Below are 7,748 nucleotides of genomic sequence, written 5' to 3' on the forward strand. Positions count from 1 at the left end.
GGCAGGACCAAGTAAACTTAGAACAGTGGCTCTCAGCCTTTCCAGCCAATGTACCCCTTTCAGGAATCTGATTTGTCTTGCGTACCCCCAGTTTCAGCTCACTTAAAACTGACTTGCTTACAAAATCAGACATCAAAAGACAAAAGTGTCATAGCATACTAGTACTGAACGATTGCTGACTTTCTCATTTTTAACCATATAATTATAAAATCAATGGGAATATAAATATTGTACTTCCATTTTGGTGTATAGTGTATATAAAGCAGTATACAGGAGTCATTGTTTGTATGAAATTTAAGTTTGTATTGACTTGGCTAGTGCTTTTTATGTAGCCTGTTGTAAAACTAGGCAAATAGCTAGCTGAGTTGATGTACCTCCAGGAAGACCTCCGTGTACCTTAGGGGTACACGTACCCCTGGTTGAGAACCATGGACTTAGAACATCCCAGTCAGTTGTGTGTCCAACCTGTCCTTAAAAACCTACAACAATGGAGATTCCGTATCCTCATGTGGAAGCCTATTCCAGAGCTTAACTATCCTATAGTTTGAAAGCGTTTCCTAATATCTAACCTAAATCTCCCTTGCTGGAGATTAAGCCCATTACTTCTTGTCCTACCTTCAGTGGACATGGAGAACACTTGATTACCGTCCCCTTATAACAGCCCTTAACAGATTTATAATCAGGTCCTCCCAAAATTGTCTTTTCTCAAGACTCCGCATACCCAGGTTTTTTTTAAATTTCCTCAGAGGTCAGATTTTTCTAAACCTGTCATAATTTTTGTTGCTCTCCTTTGGACTCTCTCCAGTTTATCCGCATCTTTGCTAAAGTGCAGTGCCCAAAACTGGACACTACTCCAGCCTGAGGCCCCATCAGCACAGAGCAGAGCAGGACAATGACCTCCCGTGTCTTACATATCACACTCCAGTTAATACAGCCCAGAATTAAATTAGCCTTTTTCGCAACAGCATCATATTGTTGACTCCTAGTCAATATGTGATCCACGATAACTCCCAGATCTTTTTTAGCAGTACTACCATCTAGCCAGTTATTTCCCATTTTGTAGTTTTGCATTTGATGTTTTCCTTCCTAGGTGCAGTACTTACACTTGTCTTTATTGAATTTCATCTGATTGATTTCAAACTTATTTTTTCAATTTGTCAAGGTCATCTTGAATTCGAATCTTCTCTTCCAAAGTGCTTGCAACCCCTTCCAGCTTTGTGTCAGCCATGAATTTTATAAGCATAATCTCCACTCCATTATCTAAGACATTAATAAAAATATTGAAGAGTCAGAGACCAAGGAGTGACCCCTGTGGAACCCTACTAGGTACGCCCATTGATAATTCCTCTCAGAGGATGACCTTTCAACCAGTCTTGCACCCACCTTATAGTAATTTTCCCTAGACCACATTGCTCTAGTTTGCTTATGAGAATGTGATACGGGATTGTGTCAAAAGCCTTTCTAAAATCAAGAGATATCACGTCATGTCTAGCGCTTCCTCCCAACCACTAGGCCAGTAGCCTGTCAGAGACAGAAATTAAGTTGGTTTGGTGTGATTTGTTGGCTATTCCCTGTTATCCACAAGGTGCTTACTAACTGATTGCTTCATCATTTGTTCCAGTATCTTTCCAGACATTGAAGTTAGACTGACTGGTCTATAATTCCCAGATCTTCTTTTGAAAGATGGTCCTAGGTTTGCCCTTCTCTGGTCTTCTGAGACGTCACACGCCCTCCATGCATTCTTGAAGAGAAGTGCTTACGTAAATCCTGCCCTGCTGACTCAGCTGGGGTTAGTTAGGAGGCGCCTTTGTAAATCTCTCCCACTTTGAGACAGGCCAAATTTTCATGGACTGAATTGGGCTAAAATCATTCCTACGAGTAGCTCCATTGATTTACAGACCTCGCCTGGCTACAGTGAGACTTGACTGATTTCAGTGGCACTGCTCAGGGAAGGAGAGCAGGGTTTGGCCCAGTGAGAGATTTTACCTGAGTAAGAGCCCCTCACCACTTGGTCCATTATTATTGTAGCACGTTGGAGCCCTAGTTATGGTCCAGGGTGCTTGGCGCTGTACAAACGGACCAAAAAGACAGTCCCAACGGTTATGACTAATGTAGAAGCTGTTTATGTTCTGCACCATTTTATTGCCCTACCTAGCATTTAGACAGTCAGTCCCTGCACCGTGACACTTCACATGAACACTAAAGCTTGACTTAACATTTTTTTAAATGTTTCATTTGCCAAGAGAAAATAAGAGCTTGTCACATGCTTCCAGAAGGATGCTTAATAATAACCTTGCGATATTCTGGAGAAGCGGCCACAGCGTGTCTTGTCTGTGGGCACGAGGCACTTATTTGCAGAATGTCTGGCATGGGGGAAAATATCATGACACTCAAAACACCAACCCTGTCCAATGGCATCACAGGAACGAAGGGCTCAAGCTACGGAATTCCGATCTGGACACTGGGTCTGTTTGCCCCCAAATTCAGCGTGTTTTACGGTGGGATGTTGGTTTGGCCCATTTGTAAAATTCAGACCTGGAATCGGATTTTTTTTTTTTGAACGCTCCAAAGGACAAGGGATGCTCGAATCCAGGGAGCTGGTTAAACCCAGCCGCTAGATTGATCATGGCTCACAGGCATGTGCAATGCAGGGGGACCCACGTGGGTGGCACATTTACAGATGTGACACAGTGTCACTGAAGGTGTAAAATAAAAGGGAGCCGTTCTGATGCCAGGCAATAGGACTGGCTGGTGCTCGTCTGGACAAAGTATGAATCAGAACTGGTCTGCAGCCTTGTCAGGTTTAGGAAACCTCTGCAGAGAAGCGGTTGGCACTGACAGGGAAATATGCTTGTGGTTATTTTGGAGCTAGCATCTGACTGACACCAACAAATGGGCCCCTTTGGCCTGCCAGGGCTGATGCATGTGTGGGGAACAAAGCAGGAGGCATGCCAGAGAAACTGAATTCCAGCAAGGATTCTGGGAATCAGGTGCCCAGGACTGCACAGCCTGGGAACTAATTTAATAATGGGCCCTAAAATGGCACAGCTGCGTGGGGAAGCTTGCAGATCACCCACTAATATATTACTTGACCTCAGCCAGTGCTTGCAAAAGGGAGTGACTGAGAGCACTGGCTGAAGTCAAGTAATATATTAGTGGGTGATTTGCAAGCTTCCCCACGCAGCTGTGCCAGTGGACCTCCAACTTGATCTGCAACCCCCTGGGCAGTACCAGCTTGTACGTAAAGGTAATGTGGGCTCTCCAAATCCCTGTCTCTTAACGGGGGGGCAAATCTATTCTCCGATTGGCTGGAACATGCAGTGAGCCAGATTTCTAAAAGGCATCCGCAATGACACCCTCAATATTAGCGGGCAAACCCAAGGATACGCACAAAAACCTGTATTTGAACAAGCCAGCTGGGCACTTTGCCGTGCAATAATCCACTTGGTGCATCAAATATGGAGGGATGCACTTGTAAGCAGATGCTGAGGATGCGTTTTCAGAGGCTTTGAAAAAATAGGCCAAATAATGCAGACTATCGCTATGCCATAACACTGTGCCTCTCTCTGCGACAGCATTGGTTGTCCCTCTAAGTACACGCGCCATCTGATCTATCAGAAATCAAGCCACCAGAGCAGAACATCACAGGATCAGAGTTGCAGCCGTGTTAGCCTGTATTTGCAAAAAGAAAAGGAGGACTTGTGGCAATTTAGAGACTAACAGTGTCTCCTGGCTTTAAAAAGAAACATCAGTTTTCAAACTATTCCACTGGTATTAACTCTTACATTACAGTGAGAAAAGGTACCGATCTAGCAAAGAGAGACTGCCTGTGTATCCAGTTTGTTACCTCAGGCAAAATTCTCCCCAACATTAACAAAGGCTTTGCCTTGAGGGAGGACTTCCAGTAGCGTCACCCATTGAATTAGCTCCTCAGCACCGACAAGATGACTATGCTCCACCTGGTGGCTGTGTAGCCTTGATTTAAATTGAACTGATAGTTCTGTGTTAAAGCCCAGTGTGCCTAGTGAGGGAGACCAGCCTATGTTGCCACCGTTTTAAGATCCGCAGGCTGAGAGTCATCCAGGGTGACTAGGCGTTCACAAAGAATGAATACAGCGACCGCACACACAGTCACAAGAAAGAAACTGGGGCACCTACCATTGGCCACTGTCTGAGGACAGGATACTGGGCTTGATGTACCTTTGGTTCGACCCAGTATGGCCGTTCTTATGTTCTAAATTTTGTCTGTATTATAAGTTTCACCAAGCAGATAATCAGTGTTAAAATCACAAATACATACCTGAACCCTGAGAGAGCCCATGTGACAGCCACTGCTGTATTCATACTCTCATATATCATAGTGTCGGATGGAGCTCTCGACAGGCTGTCATCGATAGAAGGGGGTGTTTCCTGATGGGGTTTTCCTGACTTGCTTGTTCCCTCTATAATGTTACCGGAGAACCCCTTTTAGCCGGTGTCATGACTGTGTCTATCACCTTACGCCTATGCATGAGGGTTCCAACCCCCTGTTCCTTATCTGTATTTCCATACCCCATAAAGGTTGGGGTGCCCTTCTTTTCATAGGTTGTTCTCTTAGTTTCCTTTATTCTTATTAGCATATCATTACCATCTAGGGAAACATGTTCCCATGGTAACCTGCAGTAAGAGCAAAACTTTCCACGATGTTACAGTCAGGTGTTGCAAGGTCTAGACAGGCACATTGTGGCGTGTTTTCCCAAACCTCACCTATTGGCACATTCTTTCCCGTAATCTTGTAACTTCACTGGTACAGGGTGATTCCTCGGTCACCTACTTATGTCAAGTCTCCTTATGCCTGAGGTCTATATGGCTAAGCTGAAATATTACAGGCCTTAGCCTGTAGGCCTTGCCGTACCTTGCTTCTATACACTCATCACTCATAAATACTTGTCACTTATACTCCTATGATCCTAGCCTAATTATAGCTATTCCTATACCTACACCATAAATCTATTCATTACATGTTGATTACATATGAAATAACATGAGTTAATCACAACAATAACACAATTAAATGATTAAAATGAACTAATTGGCTACAGCTGGAAGGGGCGAATGCTGTTTGCTTTCTGATAACAAGGCTTCAGATGCCAGAGAACTTTCCATGCATAGTTTTCTAATCTAGGCAATAAGCAGGCAGTGTCGATAGCGAGGTTTCTGTTTCCTTGAATATGTTCATTCAGAGGCCTGGATCTTAATGCTAAACACCATAATCTCCCCAAGTGCCTGCAGAGAAAGCATGCCCAGCCCGTCCATGGGTGAGAGGGCCTCCCCTGGCAGAGTCAGGTGCAGCACCCATGAAGTCCCATCCCGCCTTCCCAGGTTAAGGAATGTCGCTGTGACAGGAGCCCTGGGAAAGGCAAAGAGGATGTTCACCCACGTTCCCAGCACACAGACCTTAGCCAGGCCTGGGGAAAAAGAGTTTGGGCACACTTCAGATGTGGGCCTGAAAGCTTATTTTTTCTGTTCATTTCCTGGGAGATGGAGATGTGGCTAGCATCTTCTCCCACCAGCCACGCAGCTCTGGGGCTAGAGGAGTGTTTCCTGGTTAAAGACACATTGCACAGCCAATCGGAATAGCGTTCACAAGTGTTATTTTTGTTCTGAGAACCCAGGCCTTACTCGAAAGGATATGATCCCAAAAGCTGACATGCATAGGCGCTCGTGCCCTGCCTTCATCTGAACAGCTGATCAGGACTGTTTGAGTCCTCCAAGAGAGACAGAGACAGCTAATATCGTATTATAGGCGCTCCTACCTAAGTTCTGAGCCCCAGTGTCCTAAGTGCTGTCCATACACAGACAGTCCCTGCCCCTAAGAGCTTACAATAAGCTTAATTATAGTAAGAGATGTTCTTACCATTCACGTGTCCCCTGCCTTTTTTCTCCTTTGCACCAGATATAATTGCTTTCTTACAAGAAAAGTCATTCCCCACCGCCGAGGGGCTTACCATCTAAATAAACAACACAAGCCAAAAGCCCCACAGGAATAGAACCGGTGCCCAGTCTTGTTCCCAGACCATTAGACCTCACTGCTTCCCATGCAGTGAATAAACAACAGGGATGATACAACAGGTAACCGCATAAAGCAGCCCGTGAAGTAAGAACACAGCATGGTGCTCCATCTCCAGTTAGGAAATAACTCCACATCTCAGCTTTTTGGTTTTCCTTTGCTTTCTAGTTTTTAATATGTGAGTGTGCTGTGGATAACAAAGCTGCAATTCCATCCGGGGTCTTAAGTGATTTTATAAACCACAAGAGTGAAGCTTAAGATGCCGGAGCCTCCACATGGAATTAATGCCTCAGTTTATGTTCGCTCCGCTTTAGGCAGAGCTTGAAATGCTATTTCCCCATATGTATGTTTCTCTTGTCCCCTCATTCTTGTATTTCTATACCCCCTCCTGCCATCTTTCTGCTTCTCTTCTCTCCCCGCAGCCTCACATTTCATCTTCAAAGTCCTGTATATCTCCAAACCGTGCTGAAGAACATTGTCACTGTGTACCTGCCAGGCATCCCTGTCTCAGCATTGACATCAGTCACTGAACAATAATGGGAACTGGGAAAATAATCACTTTTTCATAACCCTGTCACAAGTTTCGTGCTCCTTGCTTATGAACGCACCAAAATCCCCTCTGTGCAATTAGAGCTGCAACATGGCCAAGCAGGAGAGTGTTATTCCGGCTGATTCAAATACATTGTAAGGTAGGGAAGATACATCATAAAGTTAATCAGCCCCAGAGGCATGGACGCCCCTCAGGAGAAGAGAATTGCACAGAATGACAAACAAGGAATGTTAAAATGAACAAACACTGGTATCTGAGGGTCCTCCCAGTGCTTTCCAATGGTGGGGAAGCACTAGTATCCCCATTTTACATCTGGGAAAACTGAGGCACAGAGCATTTAAGGGCCTGATTTTCAGTGCTTCTGAGTGTTCATGACTCCCAAGATCAGACAGCAAGCCAGTGGCTCAGCTGGAAATAGAACAGGCCTGGGTAGAGCCTGTCTTACAATTCAAAGCAAAAGGGAGCACCATTCCTGGGAGTCTGGAGTCCTGGCTTTTAACTACTAGACAACACTGTCTCCCACGGAACTCCCACATGTAATGACAATTCCTAGTAACAACTAATCATGACAAGCAAACTATGCCCCCTCGTAAGTGGTGGGTGCCCAGTTTCTCTTTGTATGTGGTCCCATGGGGGAAAAAAAATCTGCAGCCGTGAGTCGCAGAGCCTAGGTCAACTGACTGAGGCTCACGCTCTGGGGCTAAAAATAGCCATGGAGACGTTCTGGCTTCGGCGGAAGCCTGGGCTCCGAAACCCAGCAAGGGGGGAGGGCATCAGAATCCAAGTTCCAGCCCCAGCTCAAACATCTACACCGCGATTTTTAGCCCCATAGTGTGAGCCCCGTGAGCCCAGGTCGGTTGACCCAGGCTCTGAGACTCGCTACTGCGTTTAAAATATGTATACAATATATATTTTTGCTGTGTAAACATCTATAAGGCCGACTTTCCAGATTGCTATTCACTTGTGACCCACTCATTGGGGTCCATCTGAGGGCCAAATTCTGCTCTGAGATGTCCGTGCAAGCAGAACACAAAGCAGGACAATTGCTGCAAACCAGGTCCCCACTCTTGCAAACTCTGTACGTGAAATGCTGGCTAGAGGAGCCCAGGCCATGGGCAGCTCACCAGGCAGAACTGAGCCCAGGGAAGG

The sequence above is a fragment of the Caretta caretta genome, chromosome 13, assembly GCF_965140235.1.
Source record: "Caretta caretta isolate rCarCar2 chromosome 13, rCarCar1.hap1, whole genome shotgun sequence".
Taxonomy (NCBI): domain Eukaryota; kingdom Metazoa; phylum Chordata; order Testudines; family Cheloniidae; genus Caretta; species Caretta caretta.